The 22,727-nt window shown below is 38.7% G+C and overlaps 1 protein-coding gene across 2 annotated transcripts in view; it reads left to right on the top strand.

The window, feature by feature from the left end:
• LOC146662495 (cadherin-18) overlaps positions 1-22,727 on the top strand; it is a 210,486-nt gene that overhangs the window by 96,446 nt on the left and 91,313 nt on the right. The window contains exon 1 of one of the 2 annotated variants that reach the window (XM_085419157.1): positions 4,417-4,607. The exons of the other annotated variant lie outside the window; for it this stretch is intronic. The gene's annotated coding sequence lies outside the window, so the exon portion shown is untranslated. Of the gene's footprint in view, positions 1-4,416; positions 4,608-22,727 lie in introns of those variants that run through there. 2 annotated transcript variants of the gene reach the window in all.

Genomic DNA, 22,727 nt, shown 5'->3' with positions numbered 1-22,727 from the left:
ACAGCTGGACTCAGTTCATGGATCTTAATTTATCATAAATGTTGTTTTTGTTTGATAAGCTACATAAATGACTTATAAGTCAATGTTAAGTATTAAAAACACACCTACATAATTTAAAATATCAACCAGTGTTGTGTCTACATAAAAACAACTTGGCAAATTACCTGTTTTAAACTGCTTTTAGGGCACTTTATTGCTAGCAGCATGTCACAAAAATCACATAATTTGTTCCCATTTCTTTAGCTGAATCAATGAAAAATGCCAATGATAACACAATTTGATAGGCACTAAAAAGGTGATTTAGAAACAGCTTTTAAGGAGGAACAGAAAGCGTGTAGTGTGTCCTGAAAAAAGTCACATCCTTAAGAAATATCTAATAAATCCAACAAAGACCTGACACGAGGTCTTAGAAATGCATCCTTTGGCCCTTCAATTGAACCTGTTCACTGAAACCTTGTTAGAAATGGTTTCAGTGGAAGGATGGTTGTCAAGAAGCCATTCTTAGAGAAGGGGAAAAGTAAGAAAGCAACGAGTTATTACTCAAGAACTGGACTGAAAAAAGTGGTAACTGGTCTTATGAAGTGAAGAGACCAAATGTTGTTAATATATTTGGAGGAGGTTGAAAGATGTACAACAGAACAAGAAGCTGATTGTACTGTAGCTCATTAAACTACTGCATCCTAGCATTTTCCTAGCAAAAGATGGCCCAAGACTTTTGCACAAAGTGTGGAAAACCACACTCCTTATGCCTGGAGTCTATATTTGTAACAATGAGGTTAATGTGTAAAACTTTTGAGTGCTTAAAGACACTGCAGACAACAGTTTGCTGGAGCAGAAACTAATGTATATAGTAAACCCAGGAGGGATATATGTTTTCATTTCTTTGAGACATAAAAGATAAGCTAGTAGAAGAAATTTCAAATTTTGAAATCTATACATTTTCGTCTTAGAAAATGCCAGAGAAGCAAATTAAACTTTATAAATCTTCACCATGTTTTACTTGAATACCACTGCTTAGATGTTGACCTCACTCCCTCAAGCCTTCTGAACTCACCGGAGTAATTGCTAGCCATGCTTCGCTTATGGCACTATTGAGATTCTGGAGGATGAAAGTGCTCAACTCCTAGTGGTTCAGAAATCTCAACCAGAGAATCTAACGGATGCTACATGTTTTTAACGAGTGCTCCATTTTAAAGCTAAGTATGTTTGATTGGGTTGAAAGCTTTTGAAATATTATATCACATATAAATGGGTTTTTTTCCCCATCAGAAAATTTTTTATGAGGAAAAAAAAAAAATCAGAAACAGACCCTCCTGCTAGCACTGCACTGGGCAAAGATCAACCTCAGAAGTGTAGCTTTTATCCCTCCAAATCGCAGACCAATTATTTGGTCAGGCATGTTCGTAATAATAATAATAATAATAATAATAATAATAATAATAATAATAATTATTATTATTATTATTATTATTATTATTATTATTGTAGCCTACAGAAACAGTTTTGCAATATAAAAAATTATATTATAGTCTTGTGTTGCATGGAAGCTTTACAGTGTATCACTACCAGTTGTTTGGCATTATTAATCTGTTAAGTTTAAATTTAGCACTGAGTTGAATCCCTGTAGAAACTTTGTCATTGTGGGCGACATCGCTGTTTGCATTTATATTTTGGTGCTGGCGTGTCAGCTTTGCACGAGTGAAACTGAACTGTTTATGTTGGATTTTGAGCTAAGATATCATAAGCTAAAGAAAAGAAACAACTTCAGAGCCAAGTGAGTCAATGCATGTATAGTCAGGGCCATGAAAACAAAAAAGCAAAACAAAAAATGTCTACATTGATAAAATACAAGGTAATGTGAAACATAAATACAATTACAGTCTATTTTGTTTTCTTTCACAAAGACATTATCCATATGTCAATCAATATACTGTGTTTACATCTCATATTACTTCCAAGCATACTTGTTACAGTTGCGGCATAGGACACGCCAGAGCAACAGTGTAGATTTAATGCAGCACTATAAATCAAGCATTAATTTAGTGTTACTGGTGCAATCTCACATTTTATTGATATAATAAAGTACTACACATCTATATGCGTAAAAACATCATCCCTCATGCTAAACTGGGACTCAACTTGCATGCCATCACCTGTGTACCTTGTTTGATGAATTCTGGCAAGATATCAACTTAAATCAGCTTCTCTCATGATTCTCCTACTATTTGCAACTCACAGTTATAACACAGCTGATGAAATACTGCTTCTGAAAATTTTAACACCCCCCCCCCGAAGATGAGCACTGGCCAGACATTCTCATTTGCTACAGAAATCTTGACAATGGTAGCTATTTGCTGGCTGAACCTTCATAATTTTGTCAACCATACAAAACACTGGAAATCCCATTTTCACAACAATCACATTCAAAACTCAACATGACAAACAACCAATACATCACAACTAAATTAGCAGTTTGAACTTAAACACACACATTCATGTGAGTCTTTTTGCCGGCCAGTACAATATATGACATTTTATGCCTACTTTTCTGCTTTTTCATTTCTTTATGTTGATGATGAATCATGTCTGGGCTTGAGCAACTGAGTTACACTGAGGTCTGATTTAACTATAAGAATTTCTGTTATGCTGTAATTTATGACTGAACTGTAGCTTGCTGTTTATAATTTTCCCCCTCGAGGGCATCAGCATTTACTTTCTTCTACTGTCCATTTATGTGGTTTAATGCTTTTGTTTACTATTCATTTCAATGCTTTGAGTCAGAATTGCTAACAGTAATGTGCTATGAATTCATAAATCTTAATCACAAACTTTTGATTTAAAAAATATTTTTTTTTATTTTAACAATTGGAAAACTCAGTGTGGGAAGGGTAAAAGAAAACAAAGACAATTTGGAACTGAATTAGTTTTAAACACTTAAAATGAGAACTTAATATTAAGTCTGTTGCTCCCACTGTTCTAAACACCAATTTGATTTATAGTCTCTTGTGCTTTTAAAATGAAACTCTAGCTTCAAGTGAAAAACAGACTAGAACACATATACACTCACCAACCACTTTATTAGGTATACCTGTTCAGGTGCTCGTTAATGGAAATATCTAATCATATGGTATGGAGTCATGATAACCTGCTGTAATTCAATCCAAACACCAGGATGGGGGAAAAAGGTGATTTAAGTGAATTTGAATGTGGCATGGTGGTTGATGCCAGATGGGCTGGTCTGAGGATTTTAGAATCTGCAGGTCTACTGGGATTTTCCCCACACAACCATCTCTAGGGTTTACAAAGAATGGTCCAAAACAGACAAAGTATCCAGTGAGTGACAGTTCTCTAGGAGAAAATGCCTTGCTGATACCAGAGGTCTGAGGAGAAAGACACAGACTGTTTTGAGCTAACGGGAAGGTAACAGTAGCTCAAATAAATGCTTTATCCAACCAGCTTCTGCATTCAGAGATGCTCTTCAGCATAACACATTCAGCTTGAAACAGATGGGCTACGGCAGCAGAAGACCACACTAAGTGCTACTCCGGTGAGCTAAGCAGAGAAAACTGCACAATTCAACCAGGCTCATTACGACTAGACGACAGAAAAATTGTTAAACACCATCATGTCTGATAAGTTTCAATTTCTGCTGTAACATTCGAACGCTACAGTCAGAATTTGGTGTAAACAACATGAAAGTATGGCTCCATCCTGCCTTGTATCAATGATTCAGGCTACTGCTGGTGGTGGTGTTGCAATGCTGTATATGCCACAAATAACTAAGGCACTTCTGAAGGCAAAAGAAGGGTCCAATCCAGTGGTAGCAAGGTGTAATTAATGAAATGTTCAATGGAAGTAACTTTTTTAGATGATTTGCACATGAACATAATAATAATGATATTTAGAAAACGGTAAAACACCCTTAGTAACTTTTTAAAGCCTTTAAACTTTCAATTTGCCATTTTTTTTTCCAGTTTCAAGTACACCCCTTCTCTTGCCATGAAGTAGTGTTCGTTGTGTTCTGTATTCTGCTGGGACGCTCTAGGAAGGTAGGCTGTGTCTGGTGCTCTGTGTGTGTGTATGTGTGAGTGTGTAAGAAAATGAGAATGGGATAACGTATCGCTTCCTGATCACTATCTTACATAATCACGTGTTAACAGAGAAAGACAGGAGAAGAGGAAGAGAGGGAGATAATGGAGAGAGGTGGGGGAGCGGAGGGGGGGGGAGAGGGGGGGCGCTGCGAGGCGAGTTTCAGAGCCGTGGATTGATCTGAAAACCGACCAATCCCGCGCCTTCCTCGACTTGAGCCGCCTCAGTAACCGGGCACGATTGGAGGATTCATTGGCGGAGAGATGCGCACACACGCACCGACTCGGCTCTCGTCCGGTCGCTCGCACATACGCGCACACGCACACGGGAAGGAAGGGAGAGTGTCGGCTCTCTGCAAGCCGCGCTGTGAAGCTTTGCCCTGGAGAGGATGACAGTGGTAGAGGAAGGGAATTGAAAGAGACGCAGAAAAGCAGAGGATGGGGAAAAAACTCAAACGCGAGCATTCTTTTCGCCCTTAATCAGCTGTCATGTGGGTTCAGGGGGGTGCGCGTGGACAGGTAAGAGAAAAATAAGTTTGTCTGGCTTTTTTCGCTGTCTAACCTATTTTAAGTTGCCATTTGTATGTGTGCGTTTAACTCTCGGTGGCGTGCTTGTGCCTCCGCGTATACGCTGCTGTGCTTCATAGACCTGGTAAATAAATTGCCTGGGGGTCTTGCGCGTGTGAGTACGCGCTTCTAAGCCGAGTTTGACCGTGCGCACGTTTGCGTCTTCACCCCGCATGAAATTGAGCATTAGGCGGAAAGAAACGGACATAAGAAGGTGGGGGGGAAAAAAGTAAAAGAGTGCGCACACGTCATTTTTTGGGGTTATCAGAAGTGTATTTGGCTCTGAGGCGTTTCGGTCTTTTCTCCCGGGGTGTTGTTTCACACATCGGCTCGGTGGAGTTATGAATGATGGACAGGCTGCTCTAACAGAGTGGGAGTTGGAGGCTATCCGATACCTCTGATGTGTGTGCCGCACCAGTGTAGCCAGACTGAATTTTACGCGCACTGCAGGAAACAAGAGTCCACTCATTGACTGCAGCTTCTCTAAGTAGAGCTTTCTCTCTCCGCACCAGACCCCGTCTCTCTGTAGGGAGACAGAAATAAAGGCGCATTTAGAGTGAATGCCTCAGTTATCTGAATTCTGGGAGATGCTTTGACAGTCGTGTGTGTGTGTGTGTGTGTGTGTGTGTGTGTGTGTGTGTGTGTGTGTGTGTGTGTGTGTGTGTGTGTGTGTGTGTGTGTAAAAATGTAAAAATGCCTAAGGCAAGTGTCAGTTGTTTAGCTGTCCCTGTTAATGTTGCGTTGATTGGCTCCTGGTAAGCACAGGGTGGATTGTATAGCTGCCAGTCTTGCGCTGCATCTTTCAGGGATCCTCACCTCTTTGATGTGTTTGCAAATGTTTGAGAAAAAAGATGCCAAGTGTCATGCAATTCAGTGGCATGTTTTGGGCTGCAGTGTCTGGGAAAAGGATGGTATTTGCTTCATAGCTGAATACTGAATGGCTTTATTAGAAACCATCTGGTTGTTACTGTTGGAGTTCTGACATTGATGTAGACAGAAATGCAAATCCTGTTTCTTATGAAAAAGGTTCTGTGTACGAATGTTCCTTTTCTTTATTTGGGGCCCTGGGAATACTCAGTGGATACTATTCCAATTGCCAATTTAGATATAATTAGAGGAAAAACAACTTTATTTTAGTAGTTTAGTATCAGTTAATTTGTCAAACATTTGCCAGATACTTGGCCAAGGGTTTAGTTGATAGGATGGTGAAAGATGACTTAAAATGGCCATAAGAGTATTCCATGGTGCAAAAATCACTAAAGGCCCACATTTGGAAAGCTTTTACCAACACTCACTTCGTACTTCTGCATTATAGGTGGCTCCAATAATTAATCAATCAAACATCATTGATTAGTTTCAGAGCCAGACTGAAGACCAGTAGTTTGGTGACAACAGTGACCATCTGTATGTAAAAGGCATCACATACTTGCATTCATTTCATGAAGGAAAGGCCCTCTGCAGAACTGTGCTACAAATTGCCAGTCTTATCTTTCTGTGTTTGCCTGGATAAGCCATTATCGCCTATTTTTCGAATATTTTTCAGAAGATGTTACAGGAGCACCACACGATTACTGACCTAAGCTTTGAATTAATTATCACAGCCTTTAAAGTCCAGTTATAATGATAGCAGGAACATAACACAGCAAGTGTTAACTTTATCATCATTTCTATGCATGTTGTTGAAGCAAAACTGAGGCAGCTGACTGGGTTCTAAAGAGGCCTTAAGAGTTGGTGCTTGAATCTGAAATGTACTGGTCATCTGCCCAATTTAATCTGGCAAGTGGAAGAGTCTGGAATAGCATGGCAACATATGCAAAACATAACCCACCAGCTGCACTAGCAAAAATAAAATACCTAAAAAAATAAGAGCTAAAGAGGAGCAGATAGACTGACTTCGCAGTTTTAGGTGATCAGCCTCAGTTTCATGTTCATCTGAGTAAGATGTGTTAAATCTATGATGTTGACATGAACCTGCACACACCTATATTTTTTTTTACCTGGTAACATGGCCCAGATAGTAAGTTTTACAAATTATAATGAACTTCTGTGAAATAATGAGTGAATGATTGGAGTTAAATTCATTTTCTAAAAACGTGCACACACACACACATGAGCAAATCATGTAATTCCAGCATTTAACAGACCAGATGATCATGTAGGATGCATCTATCCAATAAGATGGAGTGGCACATTAGAGATCATTACCTGCCTGGTAATAATCCAAGGTGAAATGCAGATGTACTAAAGTAGCCTGACTTGACTTCATTAGACACTCTTGGTTGATATGGAAGATTTTTTATTTTCTCCAAAGTGTCCAGAGCTAATTGCACCATTCAGTCAAATTTGATTTTAAGCAAGCTGCATTTAAAATCATCTGTAAGTGTTTGAATATCACGCTGTGTATAATGCATATGGTTCATAGTGTGATAAATGCATCAAGGCCAAAGTGAACATGTTAATCACTGAAATCCTTGTTTGATGCGAGTTATGCAAACATTACCATAAAGTCAAGTGTCAACTGAAGTGTGAAAAATTTAGCAATTATCAGTCAATTATCAGTGTGTTTGTAACAGAGCAGGCATCTTAAACACTCAGCATGGCAGCTACAAAATAACAGTTTGTCAAACTAGGTGCAATTTCAGAGAAGGCATTCAAATTATAGGAAAGCTACACTCAGCTACCCCCTGCTAGCCACAAAAAAACTGTGCCAAAGAACTCTGAAAGGCAATGTTTTGATCGTTTCTTTGATAAGTTTGTCTAACTGAACACCAAGGTTCTGTCATATCTCTAGGAGACTAGACAGCAATAAGAACAGTGGATTGTTATTGCTCCAACAGCACATTCAAAAAGGTCATTTAAAAGATGAATCATGCCTCCAAACAATCTCTTCCCAGAGAGCAAAGGTGGTCATACTCGCCCTATGTGTGCTCAATAGCACATAAAACATAAGAACATAATTCAAGGAAGAATAATAGATTCGGAAAAGCAAGTGTTGACGGGTCTTGTCAGCACTGCAATCTTCTTTTAAATCCAGGATGGTGAAATAATCCCCTGCTTGTAATGCAGCAGTGTGACTGTATTGTGTGGCTTGCAGTGTTAAATGATGTATGGGATTTTGTTGTTAAACTTCTGCGACATGACACCTTGATGGGAATGTATTCATACACGCAAAAATGAGTTCTCAAATTGAGAGTTAATCATGCACTAAACACTGTATTTTAAATTCCCGGCAGGGGCAGCAGTCATTAATTTGAAACAAGTAAGAAAAAAAAGAAAGAAATAGCTAATTTGAACAGCTGATGGAGGGAGAAAAAGCAGCCCTAATAAAAATTAAGGAACTGAGAGAATCCAGGGGACACCTTTACCAGGATATAATTGAAAATGATTGTTCTGCACCTCATTTGCAACAAAGTTAAAAAATAAAATAAAATATAGACATCTTTCAAGCTGAATTGTAACCCATTCTGGTTTCATCACTGCTTTTTTAGTAAAATAGTTTTAAGATTTGTAGAAAATCATTTAAATGGGGTGAAGTCTGTTGGATTCACTGATATCATACTGTCTGGAGTTCATATTTTATCACATATTCCTGATATTTTGGTATATAATCCATTGTCCTATGGTAGGTGCCTACTGTACACTTGTTAAGCAGTTTAGTTAATCAGGATCGGTGCTTACTATCATCCATTGTGAGATAGTTATAAGATAGTCATTAGCATTCCTTAACAGGCACCTTTTGCTAAAGTTTCTGTGCTCTCCTGTTCACGCTATTAAAGTTGCAATTATGGACAGTTAGTTGATCAGGTCTTGGCCCACACTGCTTAACTGATACGTGGCAGTGGCTCAGATCAAATAATCCTGGAGGAGCCTTGGTCTTCCTTTTCTTAGAAGAAAGGCAAAGAAAAATCAGTGATTCAGCAAAACCCAATAACACAAAGCTGGCTCATTAATACCCACCAGTAAGAGCCTGAATCATTTCTTCTACTTTTAACTCGCCATTTCAGGTCAGTTGGCATCTAGCGTTTCCTATATTTTGATTTAGGGTTCCACTGCTTACAGTGGAACTCCGAGCAGTCTGCATCACCCTGACATTATTGCACTATGGGTGTCTTCTGTATGGGGGAGAGCAACATTAGAATGATTCATCTCCTACTCTCACTGTCAGTGACGAAAGAGCAGTAAAGCATTTCCTTATAGAGCACTCACCACTATAAATGGAAGTGTGATCATTGGCAAGCCTGTAGGCCATTGCTTTGTGGTTTCTCAGTAACACAAAGTGAATGATAAACCTGTTCCTATTTGGCTAAAGAATGAATCCATAACCAGAGTTTTTCGTTGAACGATTTTGGAGGAATTCTTTTGGCTTCTTTTAAACTTTAGGATCCTTAAAATGACTCGTCCAATCTTAACAGGAGCCCCGTCTTCTCCCCGTCTCCAGCATCTGCTAACTTTCAGCAGACAAAAGCCCCAGCTCACAGCTCTCTAAGCACTGAAAAATGCCTTTTAAGGATTTAGTTGAAACACTGGTCTCTTGTACAGGAGACAGGCTTTGTGTTCTGTCAGAATGAGTATAGTGCCATTAAGGAGAATTACATAAAAACAATGCATCTAAAAATCAGTTTTTGCACAATGCTTTATTTAAATGAAGACAAAAGTGTATGAAGTGAAATATAAATGAATGAAAATATAGGTGTCCTGTAAAAGAGAGAAAAAAGGAAAGTATATGAGAGCATTTTGTCTGAATATTTGTTCAGTGTTTTATTGGAAGAATGACTTTGCCAGCCATGAAAACAGAGCCATTTGATTGCCAATGTGCTGCATGAATACTTAATGTACTATTAGAGGGGTTGGATTTCCATTTCACATTTGTTAGGGTTTGTTCAGAGACTTTCCTTTTTTTTTTCTTTTTATTACATAGCTCTTACGGGTGAACTGTCATTATGTAATCACTGTGCATTTGTGACTGGGATCCTGAAGGCTGCCTCACAGTATTTTATTTTCTTCTTTGCTTGAGTGTGTTGTGGATACGCCTTTTTGGTCACACTCACCATATTCACCTGGTTACATCTTTTATTATACGTAGTCCCAAGTACAAAAATTCTAGAACGTCAGAATGTAAATCTAGAGTAATGTGGCTGATATTTAGCATTATGCTCAAGAACAGTTCAACACTGTTTATGCACATTTATTCATTTCATTATATCCAAAATGGGATTAAACCTCCGGTGAACGAAACACATTCTTTTCATTAACAGGAGACATCTGAAGACATATTGTGTTTTTTAGCGTTAATAGGACTTTAAAGAATACAGTCCATCTACAGTAGTGTGTAAAAGTCTGGAGTCAATCCACATTTCTTCATATGTTTCTACAAGGCACTCAGACTTCCTGGTAATTTTTAAAGTTGTCTTCCGCAATAGATCTTCAGGCTTTCTGAAGGTCGAAAGATTTTTTTAGTTTGTTGAACCACTTAACATCGGCTTATGACTCATTCAAGCACAAACGAGGCTCAAGAAATGGCTCAAGAAATAAACCAGTGTTGTGTCTACACATAGCAGACAGTTTAGCAAAGAACCCATTTTAAGTTGCAACTTTAGGAAAATGTGTTGAAAATGGAAACAAATTATATGGTTTTGTGACAGGCTGCTAGTAACAAAGATAACAGTTTCACAGGAATAAAATTTTCTGCACCAACAAGTGGAATACCTAAAGAGCTATTAGTTGAAAATTTAGCATCTCTCAGCATGGTGTGTGTCACAGTCTGTTCTTAAAAGATTTGAGGAGTGGACAAATGGAGAACCAGTGAACAGAATTTGAAAGTCATCTCCTTAAGAAACAGGGAAAATAAATCCAGCAAAGACTTGAAATGAAACCTGAGAGATGCATCTGGAACTTCAGTGTATCCATCTGCTGTTTGTGGAAACCTCATCAGAATTGGGTTGATCTGATATCCTCGTGTTGGTGTTGTTCCCAGATCATCATACTAAATGTTGTTCCAGGATCAACATTGCAAGTGACCAATCAGAATGTTGTGACGTCATACTTTTGCGACTTCGGGAAAAACCGGCGTAAAACAAAAAACTGTACTAAAGCTGCGTGAAACCGCCTCTGTCCGCCGATCAACGGACCCTGACCCTCAGGTGGAAGTAACAACTCAGGGTAAATACCTCAGGGTCCTGTTCATGAGCATACAGGGGAAGAGTAGGCTGAAAGATTGACAGATGGATCTGTGCAGTTTGTAGTAATGTAGATAATGTACTTTTGTTCTGTTGAAAGGAGAGCGATGCCAAGAGGCAAAAACTGATGATTTATCTACATTTCTACCCATGACCCCATCGCCACGAGCTATGAGTGACCAAAACAAAAAGATTATAGATATCAGCCCCTGTTGACAGACTGATATCATAAAATCAATGTTTTTGTATTACCAGTATGCACTTTTGTTCTTTTGTGTATTTTTAACAATGTATAAAACCCTAACTGTGACCTAAATCATAGTTCTAACCTTGTTGTTTCATTTACAACCATGAAATTAGAAATGCATCAATATGTCGTGTAAAGAGGAGTATTATTATTAGTAGTACTATGTTGACTGCCTTCAGCCTTTAATCAAATAAGATTGCATTTACCAATGTTTAGGTGTTTCGTCACATCCGTTTTACTCTCACTGAGGAAGGAAAAAAAAAAGAAACTTTTTTTAGTTTTAGGTAATAAAATGAAATGAGTTGGTACAAAAAGTTTAAAATATGTCAAGTTTACATTTGAAGTCCTTGAAGTGGTGTGCTCCTTATACCTATGATATGTGTTTGAAGGCTGTATGGACTCGTCCTTTAATCAAGGAAGACGAGCTAAATCATTATAGAGGGGCCCAAAGTACAGCTAATGTTCTTCATCACCAAAAAAAAATAAAAAAATAAAAAATAAACACAACACAAGCATACCCTGCAAGGTGAGGTGTGTTTGGCATGCCCAACTGGCATGAGACCTCAGATCAGACCCAAGAAACAGAAAAAAGATGTGTCTTAACTGGCTTGGGGACCCTTTTGTGTCTCTAAGGAAGAGCTAGAGGAGATGGCAGGAGAGACTGAACTCTCAGTGGGTCTGCTCTGACTGCACCCCCCAAGACCTAGACTTGAATAAGAGGCAGAAAATGGAGGGATGGCTTGATGGGTGGAATGCAGACTAATTCAGAAGTCATGTAGTGAGCTGACAGAGTCAAGTCGGTAAGTTGTCTGTGTCACAGAGCGGAGAAACCCTGGTGTGTGGTGCTGATAAAACATTAGTGTGCTCTGAGTCTGTCAGACCTGTTCACCCTTCACGTGCATTTCTGGCATGCGAAAGAGATGTTAATTGGGCCATGTCAATGCTTTATGAGAGTGAGAGGGCAAGATGGGGGATGGATAGGGTATCCATACTGATACACAGGCCTGAGGAACACGAGAGAAGCATGGGAGGCTGTCCAATAGAGTTAGACAACACATGGAATTTTAACACCCCTTGAGTTACTCCTGGTAATTGTTAAAGTTAGAAAATAGTCTAACAAGCTATTGAAACTTCAATTCTACTCCAACATCACCTTTTAGAGGAGTTTAACATTACTGTTCCCACATAGCAAGAATGGTGCCATGCTTGCTCTTTTCCTTATCCTAGTTTAAATTTTAGACTTTGAATTGTATTTATACCCAAGTATACATACGTAATATTTCTGAAATAACAAAAATATAATTTATCCTGTCACAACACTGACTGTACTGACTCACTGCCATTACTGTTAGTTCTCGAGCCAAGTTGCGTGGCGTGTAATCAGCCTGTAGTTTTAAGACTCATGATTGAACCATCCATTTTGTAACATCTGCCTGTTACCACAGCACAAAGACTGTACGTGTGAGCTTGTAAACTGGCACATGGTTTGACAGTTTGACTTACTCACGCACATTCAATTAATTTCAATGCATGGAGAGACACTTTGCTGCCAAACATGCCAAGAACAAATCTTAAGCTCGATAACCTTGACATCCAGTTGATGTTTGATTATTTTTGTTTTTTTGCATTGCATTTTATTTGTGGCATTGCACCAAGTACCACCAATTTCTCTGTAACGAGCAAACCAAAAAGGCCAATTTGATATTCTTTTGCAAGAATGCATTAAAAACTAAATCCAGAATCTGGAAAATAAAAAGGTTTGTGAGAAACTGACATTTGCTTTTGGAGCATGAGGCAACATTAGACATTTTCAGATTTGTCGACTGGATTATAAATCACGAGAAATCTAATTTGCAATATTTTTGAGTACACAATAAGATCTGAAGACATCAACACGGGGCCTGGGTAAAGTTGATTGTAGCAGTGATAATCTTGTATTACTCAAATCTCCTAGCACAGAATACACTGAACTCTATACATCCATCCATTTTCTTCCACTCATTCCATGCAATTCAGGGCTAGAGAGTATCCCAGCGGTCATAGGGAAAAAGGTGTGGTACCCCCTGGACAGGTTGCCAGACTATTAAAGACTACAATCAAACCTCCAGCCACTTTAGAGTTGCATAGAGAAGCAGCACAGGCACATGCAAACTCAACATAAAACTGTCCCAGTGGGTATATTTGAACCCAGGATCTTTTTTTGCAATGAGGCAACAGAGCTAACCATCACACCAAGGAGCTAAGGACCATAGTCAGAAATGTATAAAACTCAACAAAAAGGAATGTAGATTGCATCAAGACATGGAAACCTGCATTAAGCCAGGGTGGTGAAAGAAAACGTACCATGTGTCAGGTCTCACTCTAATTACTGAAAAAGTAATTGTTGGAGGAACGATAAACAGAAAACTGAAGGAATCGAAATCTAGGAAACCCCAGTGGTGATTCAGAGAACATAAATCAGATTCTCAAATTCATAATAAATAGGGCTAGATTACGTTAACGATATTACAGTTATTTTAGTTTTTGACAGTCCTGAAAGTTATGTACATATAAAAAAAAAAAAAAAAAGAAACCTTTACTGCCCTCGTCTGCCCACAGTCCGCTGTACATATACCTCCTTACACGTTTCTATGACTATTCTCTCCTCTCACTGCCTCTGCCGTCTGCATCACCAGCTTATTCTTTATTTGGATGATGAGGTGGCATATTTGTCTGTTGATGCTCCTAACACCCTCCCTGCTAGTCTCTGTGGGCACTTGAAAAGCAGTGCGGCAAGCATCTGCGAAACCCCCAAATCTCTCGCACTTCATCCTCTCATGAGGGAATCTACCTGGCAGCAAGAAAGCAAGCTTATCTGTGTATGAAATGCTAATGTGAATAGCCTCAGCCCTACTTTGTGGATGAGAGCACAGACACCCTCCTTGTTGTAAAACCCACCTGCTCTCTGTGTTTTAGCATGTGTGAAACAGTGAAGCCTGCCAAACTCCAGTAGCTTCAGCTTGAATTTAGACTCCTCAGACATGAAGAGAACCGAGTGCTGTAGGTGATATGAATATGTTTCCAGTCTGAATCCACCTTGTGCCTTTTTCTCTTGTTCTGTTTGACTTAAATCCCAAAAAGCATGGTGTTCATTCAAGTAGTGCTACAATGAGTAGTCAGTTCAATGACCAGCCAATTGGTGGAAAATTATTCAACAAATTCTCTGAGCAATTAGTCATTTATTAATGCAGTATGGCCAATATTTCTTGAACCACCTCCTAGCTATTAAATGTGATCATCAATGCCTTTTTTGTTTGTTTGTTTTGATAAAAAAATAAATTCATCATTTTGAAGATTCATTATAGGATTTATAACATTCATTATTTCCATCTCAAATTCATTTCATCCTTATTTAGTTGACATTGCTATCAAGGAAATATGGATGAAAACAGTGTAGATTTAAAATTCTTCTCAGCCCCCTTTTCCCCTGCATTTGGACTTATAGTGCTGAATTACCACTGAAAACTAATAATGTGTAGGCCTGTCACGATACTAGATACCCAAGAAAATACTCAATACCATTTTTGATACAATGGCATTATTTTTTTAAATAAAAAATTTATTACAAAACAATGAAAGACAACACTAGTTATCTAACAAAAACAGCTGAAAAGGTAATTTAACTGTAAGGTGTATATGATCAGTTTCCTTTAGGCAGTGCAAAGAAACAAAACAAAAACACAAAGAAGACAGTGTTTTTAGGTTGTTTGAGGCCATATTTTTGTTGCTGATCAAAGAGAGATGTTAAAGTAGGCTGCCACTCTTTCTGTGTAGTTACCAGTAGATTTTTCTCACCATCAATCTGGGATTTTAAGAAAAACACAACACTTCTTAAGACATTAATAATCGTGCTATGCTTTAAATTAGAACTGTATCTTAATATTACAGATGGGCAATATTGATGTTGTTTGGTGCCCAGCTCCAGTATTACAGTTATATTTTAATTATCCATAGCTTCTTGTCACTACCTTAATGATAAGTTAGCAGAATATGGCTCTCAGACAACTGCCAATAAACACGTTGTAATAAATATTAATATTTAAAAGAAACAAGTGTGACGGCCAGGTTCACATACATGATACTTTACAGTTTTACATGTTTTAAACCTCAGCGTTGGTGAGATTTGAGCTTTACTGGCCTCTCAAAATTCCTCTTAAAGTGTTACTCAGTGCCGTGAATGTCAACTACTTCAGCTGCTAGTGAGGGAGGCTGTGAGCCTGTCTGCAGTGGCGCTGTGTGAACTACAACACTACTGCTGGTATTGATACTGTTGTAAATTAGTATATAATCAAGTGGCAATATATAGTTTTCTTCCCCTAATCTCTAACGCTACCAAAAATAAAGAAAAAACAAAGAAACAAAGAACCAAAAAAAGACTGCAGGTGACCTTTTGGAGCATTTTTCAGTGCAGCTATACAATCTCTTATAGAAATGGAAAAAAACCAGAGTAACAATGAACTGATCATTTCATAGAAAGTGATTAAATAGCGACACAAAATGGTGCGCCTGTTGAACCGGCTCATTTTATGTTTTTCCTTGATTACAAAAAACAAACAAACAAAAAAAGATAATAAGCTCCTACATTTAGGCATTTGGCAGTGTGCTGTAGTCTGTCTGCATAATTTTGATGGACCTCTGCTGGAGTGTTTTGCTGCACTCAAAGTGAAGAGACATGATGATGATGCGAGCTGAAAAACTGTTTTTTCCCTGCAGTGGCCAGCAGATGGGTGCTGTCTACTCCATCCTGGCAATCCTCCTGTATGAGGAGAGCTCAAGAAATCCAACCATTAAACACACAACAGATGGGACATTTTCCATCTTCCGCCCAGCTCTCATTAAGCAGCCAAACAACATATAGTGTGGCTGACGAGTGCAGGCATGTTTTCTAATTTGACACCAAGAAGGGGAAAAAAAAGTCTGGGAAGGAGTCCTGCTTCACAGATATAATTAAGGTTGTTTAACTTGTCAACATGGGGAGATGAAACCATTAGAGGTTTTGAAGAACTACACGTTTTGTGTGTGTGCTATGGATCATATTGAGAGAAACGTGTAATGTAATGTGGGGCATCTCTGCAGTATTGAATGACAGACTGTGTAAAGCACCAGTTTTAGTTATCTAATACTAGACGTACCATAATAACTTTTTAAGATGGTCAGCGCTATGTGTGAGTAGGTGCTCATAAACATCGGTCATATGGACCTGGTTTGGGTTTAGGCAGTCGGACGTTGAGCAGAAAAATATCATCTGCAAATTATGCCGGGCGACAGTAATAGCCAAGAGAAGGAGTACAAGTAATTTGTTTTATCACCTGAAAATGAAGCATGTTTTGGAATATGAGGAAAGCCAAAAACTGCGCCTTTCACAAACGCCCAGTCAGTCAGGTGGAAAGAAAAAAGGTGGCCCTACACACTAATAGACTGATATTCTCCAAGCCTTTTCCAAAGGCACATTTTGCACTTTATTTTAAACCATTTAGAATTTTGTGTTTTATCGATATTTTACTTGTATCTTTTTACTCAAAAAGATTTTTGCGCATTTGTCTTCATTTTTATTTGTTATTTAAGAATTTTGTGTCACATTGAAAACAAGAAAAGTTTTGCACAATAAATCTTCTTAAAATGGCATGATATACTGTTCAGTCATTTTGACATACAGAAGAAATAATATATCGCGATATATATCATTACTGCACATGCTTCAAATTTTACTGCAATATGGATTTTAGGCCATATCGCCCTAATGCAGATCATTGGTGGAATAGCGTTGTACGCATGTTTCAGTGTTTACTATTCTTGTTGGGACACTTAGTGTTAACCGGAGTTTGATTGTACATATGTGCAGCTATGCTCACTGTGTTCACTCGAGTGCCAAAGACAAACTTCTGTTAAGGGAGACAACAAAGGCTAATCTAATTCTCGCTCTCATTTTGCCAATCTTTGCTTTGCCAAGTCAAGTGAGAAATGGTGCATTTTAGGTCTGAGGTAATCAAAGCTAAGGGTTAGGACAGATGGTGTTTGGAGGGCTGTTTACTAGAAGGACAAGTTGCTGTTGACTTTGGGAGAAATGGTGGGAGGGGGTGACTGACACACCATCCTGCCTACATGACTCAGTGGGAGTCATTACTGCAATGGGCCTAATTACCTTCAGGCCTAATCTGTGTTTAAAAACCTGCTGCTTATTGCTTTTAATTACCCACAAGTGTTGGAAGAAGATTGAAATGCAAGGCTGGAGCATTTGTCTCTTGTGTTTCTGCATTTGCCATGTGCATGAGAGAGAGAGAATATATGCAGGAATGTTTACAATATGCCACCTTTTCAAGCTTCTCACGCCTAGTTGTAGGTACTGTGAAGTTTGGAGTCTCCTGCACTCTGTCGATTGAAGGCTTTTACTTCCCTCATTCTCTGCAGCACAAGTGTTTTTGACAGCCCAGTATTCTCTCTGTTTTTTTTTTTATCCCACAAAATACACATTCATTTAAAATGTTAGTCAGTCAGTCAAGTTAAAACACTCAGCTCGCTCTTTCTTCTTGCCTAAAATGATGAGGGCAGATTCTCACTTCTTTAGATCTTGGTTTGACAAGATGAGGGAAATGTTATCTATAGAACTTACTCATGATTAATATATGATCCCGAGGCTGTTTTGTGCCGACCATCCTTGGGGTATGCAATGTGATCAAAGTTGATTCTTGCAGGTACTGGAATATATGCTCATAGTAACTTGGAGAAGAAAACAGTGAAAGTACACACACACACACACACACACACACACACACACACACACACACACACACACACACACACACACACACACACACACGAAAAAAGTTTGGGAAGTTCTATTAAAAGCAGCAGTGTAGAGCAGTAGGATGTTAGAGCCTTTCCAGTGTACTGTTAATGTTGGTGTTTTGTCTTTAGGGGTCCTGGAATTTTGGGATGTTAGAGAGACAAGTGTGTGATTTGCAATGTGGGTTGCCTGTCTGAACTGCAGGACATATTTCTGGTTTAAAAACTTGCAATATTCTCTTGAGGAAGACCAACACCTGAGCACCACTTGCTGTAACACAAAAACTGTATTATTGTAGGGTAGCTTTCATCTGTAAGAGTCATTTTCTTAAAGCTGTTTGGACCTCTAATGCATCAAGACTGGAAGGGTTTTTTTTGGGAAATCACCACCAACTAAAGCCAGATTGCATCTTAGAAAGCTTATGCCAGAGTTGTAAGATCAGGCATTTGGGTCAATAAACTAACCACTAAAGCAGTCCATTCAGACATGATTTCCTGCATACTCTAATAAGATTTCATTGTGGAAATATTACCGCTTGGGTAAACCTCTGAATTCCTGGCATCTCTCTACAGCCTATTTGTCTCCAATTTCATGGAACCTCCAGGGTTTGCCACACATTCAGAGGATTGCCCTGCTTGTGAAGCTGATCAGACTAATCTCCTTTCTTTCATCAACAATGAGCTGGGTCGAATGACCCAACAGACTCTAGCTAAACAGTGGTTATTTTTAGAACAGGTACAGATCAATCAAATGTGATTTTTACAGTTCTCATAAAAGTAACTTTTCAATTCTGTATTGTAGTAAATAGGTAAATTGTGTTAACAGGGAGTCATTAGACAAATTCCAAACAGCAGGGCGTCTTACCGTTAGTCCTCAGTTACAGAGAACTGAGCAAAGAATAGTTAAAAACTTTGTGAAGAAAAAATGATCCATAAATTGTCTCCGCTTGCCTTTCTGTAAGAGTCACCACACGCCACTGATCTCTATAAATCCAACACTTGCCTCAGGTGTGGTTTTAAGGATAAATATCTCTTATAGTATGTTAAGTTTTACATATTTGTTTTAAATAGGATTGTTTTAGGACAATGACAGGACAAGGAGTCTGACAAAGCAAAGTAGTTAAAGACTTCAAAGGTTTGGCAAATCCTTTGCATTGATTTGCAGCATTGACCAGAACAACAATATAATGAGGACAGATCAGCAGCATTTATTGCTAAAATTTGCTTGCCGAATAACCAAAAAACCCTTTAGGCAGTTAAAATCAGCTGAGAAGCAACATCAGAGAAGAGAATCTCAGATGAAGGTAAGAAATAGTGGTTTTACACCCCCAGGGTCTTTATGGATAAGGCGGAGATGGGCAGGAGGAAGGATGTGCAATAGATGGTCAAAAGGTAAAGTGAAGCACATGGGCAGATAGATTATTGGAAAAGAGAGTGGTGTTGACAGCATGGGAGAACAAAAGTGATGAAGACAACTGAGCAGCAAGATTAGCACATATGACCAAAAAGATTAGGGACTCCTTATTGACCTTACAGAAGACAGAAGTACAAAACTGTAGCGGGGGGATTTTAAAAGACTAGAACATCATAATTAGAATAATAAACCACTAGAAGATAGATTTATCTATGTTGTCTGGCTGCTTCTATTGTGACACTTGGCAACTAAATTGTTGTCTTTCTCCTCTTTTCAGAAAATGTTTGTTTTTTAAAGAGGAGACTAAATGACTCAACGGACCTATTAGTGAAAAATATGCCATTAAATTGGCTTCTTTTAAGCATCCATTAAAACAAGTTTATTGAGAGCCCTTTCTGAATCAACAGAAACACCAGAAACATAAAATTATGTTCAGGCCTCAGGAACATTTCACAGCAGTGTTTCAGTCTGATTTCACATAATCACGTATTGCTGTGTCACTAATTTTTCTTTGTTGCTTGTTTCCCTGTACTCACTTCAGCCCTCTTGTTTACCTTCTTCAGCTCAGTGTAACATTGCCTGAGACTACAGGCAACAAACAGGCCCTATAAACTGGTGGAAAATGTTTGTATTTCTCTCCTCTGTGAGGTGACAAGTCAAGAGTCTCTTTTGCTGTGGCCGTCGCTCTCTAGCTGGCCCTTTTTGTTCTGAGGATAGAACAGTAGTTCACTGATATGTGTTTTGACCCGCCCTGTGTTCTGCTGTCTGGTGTTTGACATAGACAGAAAGCCGATGCTGTGAAATCGAATGCAGTGGGTGAGCTCTCAGCAGGAGGCCAAAACATTAGCTATTAGCAGCAGGCGACAGACGCCTGTTCTCCATCTCTGCCATACTGAATTGAGGTGCATCTCTTCTGCGTTTTCCAACATCTCTTCCACCATATTGGTCCGTCATTTTGTTTTATCTTTCTGCGTTTTAAAGTGTTTCATCTCCTGCAGTGTCATCAGCGGGTGTGATTACGTGCAAAAACGATTGGCTCTGCCGAGGTCTTATTAAATTCAAGTTGTTTACAGGACCAGTCGAGTCACTGCGATTGAGTTTTCCAGTTCCCATGAATAAAAGAGGAGACAGAGATATATTTTTTTAAGTTGTTTGATGTTTAGAGAGAACAAAAGTAGAAGAAAAAGTATGTAAAGATTGAAGTACCACCAATTGTGGGAGAAGTCAAGGTGGCTGATCGTTCTTCCCCATCCCCGAACAACAGGACAGTGATATCAAACACACATCACCATTGGTTTTGGAATGAATAAAACAGGCTAACATTAAGGTTCTTGAATGGCCTTTTCTTGGCCAAATTGGTAGAGTTATTTTAAATTGGTTGGTTTTTTGGCAAGAGGCATACTCATAAGCAGAGTGTTAAAATGTTTGCACTGAAGCACCGCAGCAATTTCCTAATGTTGTAAACCTGCTCAACATTTGGCAATAAACCCCATTCTGATTCTGAAAATGTCTTGTCAAAACTAGAAGACAGAAGCTTGTTGATGGGCACCAAAGGCATCTGGTCAAGGTGCAACCTGCTAAGGCAGCGGTCCCCAACCTCCGGGCCTTGGACCGGTACCGGTCCGTGAGTCGTTTGGTACCGGGCCGCAAGAGTTGAGGCCCAGGTCTGAAATGTATGGTTTTCAGGGTTTTTATCGGTTTTCAGGGTTTTTTTGTTATTGTTTTTATTGTTAACTCGGTTTTCCTGAGTCTTTTCACGTGTGTTATGAATAAATCTTTTTTTCGGTACCGGTACTAGTTTTATTTTGTTGTATTTATCCGCGACACCTTAAAGGCCGGTCCGTGAAAATATTGTCGGGCATAAACCGTTCCGTGGCGCAAAAAAGGTTGGCGACCGCTGTGCTAAGGGATATTTAACCAAATATCCCATAGCTGATATTCATGCCTGTATGTATAATAAAAAACAAACAAACAAACAAACCCTGGGATCCTGGAAGAGCAGTGTGAAGAAGGCCCACGACATCATAAATGACTCCTTTCCAAACCACAAACAATTCACTGTGTTTCCCTCTGGGAGGTGGTACAGGCTCCAATCCCAAACCAGCTTCTTCCACACAGCCAATAGACTGCTAAATTCTGGACAATAGCAACACACACAAAGTTTTCTGGTGGTTTTTGTTTTGTGTATACACACACATACACATTTATTTATTTATTTTGCAAATGGTTCTCAATATTCTTCTCAGTGCTGCCTAGTTCAGGATTTTAATATGGCAGTGTAGGGGATTGACTCCCTTTTGGAGCCAACCTTAAGTGGCCTCTAGAGATGTCGTTTCTGGCACTTTGGGATTGGCTTCATTTTTCAGCCCTTGAGGTTGCCACTAGGAAAAATCAGAAATATTTGCAGAAGGAGCTTTTTTGCCAATATGCTTTTGTTTGCAGATACAGATATTTGTAATGTAATACATCTTTCTGTACTATTTATTTTGTTTGTATTGTTGTATTTAAATGTTCTTGCTCATATGGGCCTTTGGCTATAGAAAAAACTGTCCTACTACTGTACAGTAGTTGGATCAAATCCATTAAAACCAGTTAACCCACATTGGATTTGTTATAGAAAAATATCAAATATTTGGTGATTGTTGATATCTTTATCCTTTAAAACTATCGTAGAAACATTTGGTTTGGCATACTTTGTCAATGCAGTACTTTTCATTATATTATCCCAGTTAAGTTCATGCACAAAATTCATTCTTTTCATTTCATTTCATTTATTTGTTCATTTTCAGGCACAACAAATACCTATATTGAACATAAAATGCACAAAACAAAAAACAAAAATTGCCTGAAAAAGGAGTGGGACGAAGAAAACTTATTAAATCCCACCCCTATACTCACTCATCAACAAAAAAAACAAACTTCCCGCAGCTACGCCCATCATTGCATACAGACCCATCAACAGCCCCGGGCACATACAAGCATCTAAACGGCAGCTCGCAAACAACAATTAGAGCCTTCATAACTGAATACAGAATATATAAATTATAAATTGCATTACCACAGGTAACAGGCAGTAATAACTACAAGTAACAAACACACATACATATACATACATATATGTACACACACATGTACATATATGTACATACATACGCACACTTTTTTTTTTTTTTTTGGAATCCATACCAGCAATGGTAAGAGAACAGACATTACAGAGCACACTAAAAGCATCATTGAGTATACTGTGACCAGACCAACTCTTTGTAGAGAAATTTAAATCTATGAATATTTTTGCATTGTTTCAATTGTAAACTCAGACTGTTCCAGATTTTCACACCACATACAGACACACAAAAACCTTTACGGGTTGTTCGAGTTCTGGGTAATTTGAATTCGCCAAAGCCTCTCACATT

This window comes from Rhamphochromis longiceps, linkage group LG9 (assembly GCF_057381845.1).
Source record: "Rhamphochromis longiceps isolate RC_006_pf linkage group LG9, R_longiceps_female_GT1.1, whole genome shotgun sequence".
Taxonomy (NCBI): Eukaryota; Metazoa; Chordata; class Actinopteri; order Cichliformes; family Cichlidae; genus Rhamphochromis; species Rhamphochromis longiceps.
The sequence above is the reverse complement of the archived record's forward strand: the minus strand, read 5'-3'. Positions and strand labels throughout refer to the sequence as shown.